The sequence below is a fragment of the Mus caroli genome, chromosome 13 (assembly GCF_900094665.2).
Source record: "Mus caroli chromosome 13, CAROLI_EIJ_v1.1, whole genome shotgun sequence".
NCBI lineage: Eukaryota > Metazoa > Chordata > Mammalia > Rodentia > Muridae > Mus > Mus caroli.
This window is the reverse complement of record NC_034582.1, coordinates 64,957,472-64,967,757: the sequence shown is the minus strand read 5'-3', so window position 1 is coordinate 64,967,757 and position 10,286 is coordinate 64,957,472. Positions and strand designations below refer to the sequence as shown.

At 45.6% G+C, this 10,286-nt stretch overlaps 1 long non-coding RNA gene across 1 annotated transcript in view; it reads right to left on the bottom strand.

The window, feature by feature from the left end:
* The window catches only part of LOC110307588, an 18,759-nt gene extending 10,660 nt beyond the window's left edge, over positions 1 to 8,099 (bottom strand). Inside the window, exons 1-2 of the long non-coding RNA XR_002379433.1 lie at positions 8,002 to 8,099; positions 7,315 to 7,462 (exon numbers count right to left, since the gene is read on the bottom strand). This is a non-coding gene — a long non-coding RNA (uncharacterized LOC110307588). The remainder of the gene's footprint in view (positions 1 to 7,314; positions 7,463 to 8,001) is intronic.
* Between the last annotated feature and the right edge of the window lie 2,187 nt (positions 8,100 to 10,286).

The following is a 10,286-nucleotide window of genomic DNA, read 5'->3' as shown; positions in this document are numbered from 1 at the left end:
TGGGTTAAGTGGGAGTGCTGGGTTCTGATGATGGTGAGTGGTCTTGGTTTCTGTTAGTAAGATTCTTACGTTTACCTTTCGCCATCTGGTAATCTCTGGAGTTAGTTGTTATAGTTGTCTCTGTTTAGAGATTCGAGCAGACACTGTGTTCCACTCACCAGAAGTCTTAAGATCCCGTGGCAGGTGTCCTGGGTAGCTGGCGGGTGTCAGCCGACTCTGTGCCCTAGCTACCCCCGTGTTTGTGTATTTATCAACATGACTTGTCCTCATTATGTATTTTCTGTGATTCATCATATGGTTATGACCTTACCTATCCATCTGTCATCTGTCTTTAACACTGGCCACATTCGTCAAACATGGTTTTGACTTTGACTCTGACACCCTCATTTCTTCAGGCAAGACTCAGTTTACAAACCTATAAGTTGTAAATCCCTGTGTGTTTTAGATCCCTGTGTGTGCCAGGAGTGCTGGGATACACAGCCAACTTCTGAGCACAGTCCTAGCTTTACACAACTGGTGCTTGACCAGGTCACTGGAGGCTCACAGTGATGGAGAGCTCTTTTCCTTCATTTAACACAGAGGTGGCTGGACATCAGTGTTACACATTCCTGTGTTCACACTGATGAAGCTTCTTTCCCATGCTTACATAAGACATGGCAGCTGAATGACACCACACTTCACAGGATGCTGTGCCCTTGGCAGAATCTACATGTGATAATTACATTGCATACGTAAAGGAAGCCCAGACGCCACTCAGCACTAAGAACTTAAGGTAAAAACAGGCTCTTGCTTTTTGTTGTACTTCTGTGTGTCCAGTTCTCAAGAATCTCAGAAAAAGCTGGAAAATCCATGGAAAGACAGACAGAGCATCCATATCCTACAGAGTGAAGTTCTGAAGGCTGCCAACAGATGAGTCTTGTGGCTCCATGGGCAGGTCTCACTGTCTCCTGGGACCCCTAATCTGAACCTTAGGGGTCCCAGGAGACAGTGAGGGTCACTCAATGATGAGGGCTAATGCCTGACACCATTGCAGATGTTGTAACATCAGCACTAGAGGTGGTGGCCCTGCTTTAACCTAAGTATTCTGGGACCCCATGGGATTTCTGCTTTAGGAGGGGCCCAAGTCTCGCAGCAAGTGTACAAAAGTAGAACAAACTCTGGGTGTAAGGTTGCATACACTTAACACCAGCACTCAGGAGGATTAGGCTACATAGTCAGATCCTGTCTCAAACAAGAAGGGTAACCAGCTTCCATGAAGCAGGTTGTGGCTTCTAGGTGCAAGAGCAAGCACAGAGGCGTCACTCTTATGGAAGTGTATGTTGTAGAGCAGATGCAGGGGCAGGGGAAGGGCTCAAAGAGTGGTCTTATAGCATGAAGGTTTGGCATTTAATCCAACAGTTATTTAAAACCTAAAAGTAAATGGTTGGCATTAAACAGCAGTGGCATCTACCTTCTTCCTCTTTTGTAAAATAGAGCTTTGACAATGGAATTAGAGGTTTGATTTCTTCTCCTGGAGTGGGAATGCATTTTGAATAGATGAGCCAGGTGACAAGGAGGTGACATGGTACGCTTCACTTGGTATCCTTCCCACTCACATCTCAGAGTGAACTGAAGTTTGCTTCATTTAAAATGTTCATGTGATTTAAATGATGGGTTATACTGAGCATTGCAGAAACTGTCTCATTCGGAGGTTAAATAACACCTATGAGTTGGCTGCCCAGGGGCAGGAGCATCCATCTGGGCAGTGCCTCTGGTCTCTCGCTTGGAAACAGTGGGAGCTGACTGTGCTATCAGAGAAGATGATGGCATTTTAAGAGAACCCGCCCGGAGCATCAATCTGACTAGCAAAGTCCCTGTAAGCAGGGTAGTCCTGGGACAGCCAGTTGTTCACACACATCATCTGGCTGGGACAGGATAACAAGCCAAGAATCTGTAAATGAAAGTTGTGAGTGATGAACAGTGGAGGATGGGAGAAGGGGGCATGAAGTTGTGAATGATGGACAGGGATGAGGGTCATGAAGTTGTGAGTGATGGGTAGGGAGGAGGGGCATGAAGCTGTGAGTGATGGGTAGGGAGGAGGGGCATGAAGGAGGTCCAGTGGGATGGAACCAGGACACATCAGGGATACCTAACTGGAAACACTCCTCATGAGAACACGTCCTTAAAACTCCCTGATCCATACTCAAATGTTAACTTCTCCAGTTCTTCCTTGACCAACAACTGCGATGTCCAGCCCACTCCGCCTGGCTTTTTCTAGGATCTTTCTCCTAAGACATAGCATTTAAATCACAATGCATTTCATTTCTTTTATATTGTCAGTTTCTTTTTTATGAGTACAATGCAGTTTGACTTATGTGATGCCCAAGGCCTACAAAACTTCTTGACACATATGGATTGACATAATAAAAGAGAAGACAGAAATTGTTTTTAATACCCAAACAGTATTGACAAGATCAACCTCACACTGTGATGGATTAAAATTTGCTTTAAACACAGAAAAGCTTGTGATTTACAGTACAATGGAAAATGTTGAAATAGTTTCACATTGATCTATTTAATTGATAAAGTGTGTATGTGCATGTGTGTAACACAAAAGGTGAATATATAAATAGGAAAGGAAAAAAGAAAATAGATCCCTTCTCACTTAAAGTCTTCTTGATTAAAAAGACACAGATTATTTTCAAGAAAAAACATCAATTTTGAGTCTATAAAGACCAATGTCTTTCAAAATGTTGAAATAAAATATAGTATGAAACAGGAATTGTCTAATGGTTTTCTTGTAAAAAAAAATTGGGAAAAATAACTTTGAGCATCAACATGTCTAAAAGCATTTACCAATGGTGTGGAGTCATGGCTGCAGTAGGCACATTATAAATTCCTTTTTGAATATCGTCAGACATAGCTTTGTAACAGTTTGCAAATGAAACCAAGGATGCACTGATGACCATGTTTATCACTGTGAAATTCAAATACTCGTTGGGTTTAGCTCTTTTCATGTAGTCATTCATCTATTCATTTGCTTTGTTAACCAATGCATACTTACTAGTCTACAGAAGACACTGAGGTATGGGTTATACAGGACAAGCATTTCATATTCTCTGTCCTTGCGATTCAATTCCCCACCCCTCCTGCACACCCAACTCTGTACACCAGGAAGACTGAGCTGTACTCAGTCTGCAACCAAGGCATGAGGCACACACGAGGGAAGCAGTGGGTCAGGCACTCCTGAGATGTCCCACAGGACCAGCAAGGGAAGCACGGTCACCCTGTGACCGTGCTTCCCTTGTCTTGGAAGCCAATTTCAAGGTTGGACTTGGCTCATCCAATATATGTCCATTGTGGAGGTGAGCTACAGCATCAGGAACATGATTGCGCTAGGGAGCCGAGGAGTAACTGACAGGCCTAGCAGCTCACAGAAGCATCATTGGTTCCTGTAGCCCTCACCCTGCATACTGAAAAAGTGATACAGGTATTGAATTGTGGGAGTCGTAATTGGATCGGATGTTATATTTCCAGTGTGTTTTATTTATGAAGACAGGAAGTCCATAGTGACAGGAATAGAAAATAATTACTACAGGACAGAGAGAAAGTGGTCCAAGAGTTCTATGCTGGCTGGTTTTAACTGCCAACTTGACACAACCCAGCATTACAAGGGAAGAGAGTCTCAGTGAAGAATTTTCTAGACCAGGTTAGCCTGTGGGCGTGTCTGTGGGGAACAGTCTTGGTTGTTAGTTGAGATAGGAAGACCCAGACCAGTGAGAGTGGTGCTAGTTTTAAAGTTAGGCCTTCAATTGTATAAGGGTTAAGAAAGTCACAAGCAAGGATACATTTATTATCTTTGATTATGGATATGATGTGACTGATTACTTGAGTTTCTGCCTTCACTTCCCCTAAATGACCCACGGTAGCTTAGAACCTTAAGTCCAATAAACCATATCTCCCTGTTGGTGCTAGGCTTGTGAATAGTTAACTCTTCTCCGACATTCACTCACTAAGTCAACCTTGGCTCTGTCTTCACATCCCCAGAGACTTGCTCCACTGTATAGCACAAAAGATAAAACTACCTGGCCCGTTGGTTCAGGAAATGATAACTTTGTCTTTTTTTTTCTCTCAAAATCAAGACTGATACAAGAGATTACAGGTGAGTTTCCCCCAAAGACAGCACACCCTCCTGGAAGCTGACCTATGAGTATGTGATTATGAAGGGGCAGAGAACATCACCAAAGACAGTCAAGACTGACAGAAATATAAAATGGAGGGAGAATGCCAGCTTACTCTCTTGCATAGGTCCCCAGAGGATACTGAGTCAATATGCCAGATTCCCTTCCTCTGGCTTGATTTTTCCTTCTCATTTGGTGATAATTGTCAGACAGGTCTAAGTTGAAATTGGACGAGGAATCAATAATACGTTCTGCCTTGATTTTTTTTCTTATTATCTAAAACTTGCTCCTCTCCCTTAACCATGATGATAGAGTGACATTTTAAAACTGTGTGGTACCTGTCATTTGAAGTGTATGGTCTTAGAAAAACATGGGGGGATGGCCAAAAGGACACCATACTTCTAGGGCTGATGTACACTGCAGTTACTGCCTGCTCCACATGCAGTCCTGCTAGCCCAGATGTGCCTAGCTGTGTCAGTAGAGGCTCCCTTGGTTACCCAAACCCTGATCTGTGCAGGGCTGGAAGAGCTGGACAAGTGTTCTTTGTGTCTGGATACTAAGTGGAGCCAGGAGGCAGATGGGGAAATACCAGTCTCTCCACTTGATGGATGCTTGCTTAGGGCCACAGGCTGGTATGACTCTGGATCCCATTCTTAGCAAACAGGTATGACTGGGAGCTACTGCCATTGCTCTATCCTAGGTAATCACAAACGTGGCTCAGAGTTTGGGCCAGCTTCTCCTCAGTGTTATTCTCACTGAATGTGGTTGTTAAAATGGCCTCATGGGCTCATACTTTTGAATGCATAGTCATGCTTTGTTTGAAAGGATTAAGAGATATGGCTTTTGGAGGAAATGTTTCACTGGACTTAGGTTTTGAGGCTTCAAAGACCCATGTAAGGCTCATAGTTAGATCTCCTTCCCTGCCTTTAGATGTAGCTTTCTGCTCCTTCTCCAGCACCATGTCTGCCTGGATGCTGTCATGCTCCCACTATGATGATAATGGACTAAACCTCTGAACCTCCTGTCAGCCAGTCTCCAATTGAATGCTTTCTTTTATAAGAGTTATCATGCTCATCCCATCTCTCGCAGCAATAGAATATTAAGACATTGTCCTTTCCTGAAACCCCAAGGAAGCATTGTTTTTCCATTCTGGAGCATCCAGTGGTCAAAACCATGCTTTTAGTCCATGTCTCCCTTCGTCACCTTCTCACTTCACTATCCCTGTCTACAAGGCGCCACTCATATTGCTTCTGACAATCGTTCAAGTCCAGATTTATAGTCAGCAAAGAACTTTTGAGTCCAGTATTCTGTGGTAGGAAAAGCCAACACTGGCTCCCCCAGGAAGGTTATCTGAACTGGGTATTCATGGACAGAATCACAAGTTATGGGTCTAACTATCAGTTCTGTGTTCAGGGTTCCCTGACTATAGATAAAGATAAAATCCAAGGACTGGCCTAGCTCATAGGTGGATGAGTGCTGTGGAAGAGAATATTCCATAGCTACCAACACCCCCTTCCCCTCATCAAAGAGTGAGGTACAAGTACTCTTCAACTGTGGGTACCAATCCAGGCAAGCAGCAGGATAGACCTTGCATGGCTCTGAAGATCTGCAGACTGGGACTGAGGAGGTTGCTGGAGAGAAGAGGTCCATTGTGCTGAGATCTCACTGTGGCCATAGGGAAGTGATGTTTTGTGTGGTTTCTGCTTTCTACTGGACTGGAAGTGCCAGTCTCAGGAATGGAGCATGTATAGCCTTGGTGGTCTGTGATCTCCAGGCAGGAGTCTGAGGATCTGTGGGTATCAGTGATTAGTCTTTGGCTCCCCATTCCATGTACACGTTAACCCTTCAGCACCCACTCCCTTGGCTTTCTTCGGGCCATGACATCTAGGCTCAGGGACCATCAGCATCTGCTACAGCCATGGGAAAAGAGTCCTTAACATGTAAGGGTTTTGAATAGACTATTTTCGGAAGCCCTCCAGGATTGCTCGTGGCAGCAACTGAACGGACAGAATGCAAAGACACCCAATTAAACACCACCTCCCCAGACATTTGCCCAGCAGTGTTCAGGCTCTCTGCAGGAATCCTGTGGGTCCCTCAAGCACAGAGCGCAGCACCGGTTCCAACCAGTAGAGGGAGAGCGCAGAGATCTGCCGAGGCTCTCTGGCTGTGTGTGTCACTGCACTGTGTCATGGCGCTGGTGGCATCTGCCAGCCGTTTGCCGTCAGAACTGGCTTCAGCCTGTGCCAATCAGTGCTGCGCTGTGGGCATCTTCCCTGGACCGGAGTCAGCCCAGATCATCCTAATAAGAAGCACTAATTGGCGTGCAAATGGCAGGCCTGCCTTTCCTCTGCCCAGCTCAACTTCCCAGGGAGTCCGGGACCTACCCAGGCTGCATTTACAGACCTGGTCAAACCCCCACCTGAGTAGGATACCCAGTCCTTAATGATGTTTGGGTAGGCTAACGATGGAGTATCAAATCTGCCCAGGGTGCATCTGGAGGCCTGGTCAAACCCCGCCTGCCCGGGAGAGCCAGGCCTGAAGATACTTGAAAGGGGTCCCAATGCATCCAGCCTGACAGCTTCCTCCTGGGCACCGGAAACGAGAGAAACTTGGAGTCTGAAGGGTCATTCTGGTATGGTGGGCACACAGCCAGTGTCCTAACAGGACCTCCTCCCCCTAACTGGGTCCCTGCTGTGCTTTTGTTTCATTCGCAATTTTCCAATCCCTAGAATCGAATCCTAACTCAAGCAGATACATATCTCTGCCCCGACCCACGGCCATTCTAGCTGTTCTTAACAATAAGTGTGTCACCAGGAGCAAACTAGCCTGTCAGGCAGGTCAAAGGCACACAGGACAACCAGGACTCTCTCTTGGTTCCTTGAGGTAAAGCAGAATGCAAGGACATTTCTTTGTTCTTTAAATCTGACAAAACGGCAACAGGAAGAAATATTCTGGGGGAATTTCTTATATTATTTCCCCCCTTGAACTATAGACAGTTATTCAGCCCCACATTAGCTTTTGACTGTGATTCATGAAGTAACAGTGGAATCATTAGTGTAAGAAGCCATTTTTCATGCTAAAAGTCTGTTCTTTATCAGCTTTCTCCTTACACTGCACCATTGCTTCTGGAAGGAGACAGACAGGACACACAAACGTTAGTGTGGCCCGATGGGTGGTGAGCTGAGACCTTTTGAGGAGAACGTCCTTGCTTTGCAGTATCCAGCATGCATCAGCTGTGCCTGTCATTGACATCTTGTGTGAAAGGACGCCTCTGAGTTCTCCACAGAGAATTATGAAAGGTTCTAGAGAATGACACATCTACAGCAAGCTACGAGGGCCAAATGTCCCTAAATTAATTTCATCTGTAACCTTGCTTGTCTGAAGTCCACAGTGCCATTCTGTACCTTCCTAACTAGGGCAGTCATCTGAATACACACTTCTCTGTGGACTCTGTAAGGACACTCACTCCCCAAAAGACAGGACAGAATCCTCAGCACAGGTCTGCAGCTTGCTCTTCCGGCCTAGTAGGATTTAAAACTCCACCCTCCCTTCTCCGTGTGTTGCCTTTGAGCTTACTGATGATCGCAGGTTAATTCACATCAATCCCCAGACTGGAAAGAGAGGGTGGGTAGGTAAGATGGGGCTGCTGTGTCATGAAAGTATAGAGTTCTCAGCCATTCTCACCTGTCTGTTCCCATCTGTTAAAATGGCTGCTAATTAATCTCTCCTCAAGCCCCAATCTCTGTCCCTGTCTCTCTCCCCTTCTCCCCTCTACCTGTATGTGTGTGTGTGTGTGTGTGTGTGTGTGTGTGTGAGGGGTGTCCAGGAGTGGGAAACGGACCTTGAAAGGCAGGCTGTTTTGGTTGAGCAAGGCGTGCTCCAAAGATCCAGTAGAAAACTCTACAAGGGACGGAACAGTGAGCCACGTTCCCAAGACAGGTGCCTGACACCACAGAGCCCCCAACTCCATAATTCTGTGACTATAAGTCACACAGACAAAGCCCCAAGCTTCTGGCATTCTGGCTAGACTCCACCTCCACAGTTACCTAACAATAGCCAGGTATGCTCCACCCCACAATTACCTGGCAACAGCAAGATAGCCCAGCGGACTATAAAAGGAGCTTCACCCCTCCTCTCTCTCTCTTTAGCTCTCACCTGTCTTACTCTCATCTCTAGCCCTCCTTCTCTCTTTCCCTTCCTCCCTTCTCTCCATGTGGCCATGGCCCGCCTCTCTCTTTTATCTTCTCTCTTTTCTCTGCCTTTCTACAATAAAACTTTAAAACCATACTGTCTCTGCTTATCAAGGCCCGCTTGAATGATGGAATAGGTTTTCACCTAAAGAGCTGCTTCTAACCTCCTCCCGCCAGAAGGCCTTCCCTGCCCTCTGCTCTCTTCTGCCTAGGGGAATGACCAAGCCACCCCCAGGGCCTCCACTTTGTTCTCAGCTCTTCCTCAGCATCCAGCGGCCTCTGGGATGCCCGAGACTGAGAACCTGTTATCTCTGGCTTCTATGAGGCCCAGGGACTTCGGACTGCCCCTGTCCACCCTCTGCGGGCTGGGGTTTGTGGCTTCCCACAGCCAGACACCCACCTGGGGCTGTGTGGAAAGCCTGCGGCAGTCCTCAGACCACCAGAACTCTGGCAGGATGCGGGGTTTTCTCTCACTCCCTTTATTCCCCCATTTCTGCTGCCGTGTGTGTGTGTGTGTGTGTGTGTGTGTGTGTGTGTGTGTGTGTGTGTGTCTGCGCGCTCGCACCCTTCTCTTATTGTACTTTATTCTTTCAAGTTCCATTTGACTACTTGAAATGGAATTGAGACCTTTATTTAAAGTTTAAAGCTCCCACTTTAAACTTACTCCTTACTGCAGACCCCAACCACTCTTCACGAGACTCACCAATCCTTTAAATTTAGGAGTTGTGTTTTCTGGAAATGCCTGGCTGGCCTGGAGAATATTGCAGAGGCATGATCTTGTCTCTGAGTCCTGGACAGGAGGAAAGAACATATCTGAGGGCTGTTTCATAATTTAATGAAGTGATTAATCATTTAAAATTTTCTTTCCACAACACCCCTCACTTTAGTCAAATAAAAGTATTGGGGTATATGCCTACTGTCTCTGTTCTCTGGGGCCCTCCTCAATCTATCACCAATGCAATATTTTATAACTGCCCCAACCCTAGTCCTTACCATGGCACTATATAGATTCCACCTTTTATAGCTGACTTCCTAATAAACGTAAACCATGAGATTTTGCCCTAGCTACTTTCAGCTCGTCAGTCTACTGGGCTTTATGACTGGAGTGGGTCTCAGTTCCTAAATACGCGTGCATGCGCAGAGCCGCATGCGCTGTAGCTCAGGCTTGCTGGCGTAACATTGGTAGTCATTCTATCAGGTCAACTAATAGACTGCTTATCCCACGGATGCTGATTTATACCCAAGTACACGTATTATTACTTCTACCGAGATGACCCCAGCCACAACATGATTTATCTCTCCACGAGCAGACGCCAATAGTGCACCGTTTGATCTAACAGAATTAACACCATCCTACATTGAATATACTACAGGACTATTTGCTCTATCTTTACGGCAAAGCACATCAATTAATGTAGTCAGTGCCCTAACACCCACACCACCCCTAAGAATATTGCATGATGCCCTCCATCCAGAAATGTTTGCAATTTTATAGTTAGAACTTTTTTTCTCACCACTACAGTTTTATAAACGTGAGCATCTTGCCCTTAATTTTGATATAACCAACTAGTACATTTATTATGAAATAACTAACTTTCTGTATGGGACCAATTTCCATCTCTATTTTTATATCAACTCTCCTTTATGCATAGAACATGTCTAGTAAAGGTTGGTGTGATACAGATAACAATAGATGTGTAATCCATTTTATTTCTAGACTTATAGGAACCCAGTCTTTAGAACTCAAAAACTCCCTCCCTACCTTTTATGCCTTATTCTATAATAAGGTCATGAGATACACCACTGGGCACAAACCCCTGACCATTTGCTACAGTGTCCCTTAGAATTGGGAACAAAACACCCATGGAAGGAGTTACAGAGACAAAGTTTGGAGCTGTGATGAAAGGATGGACCATCTAGAGACTGCCATATCCAG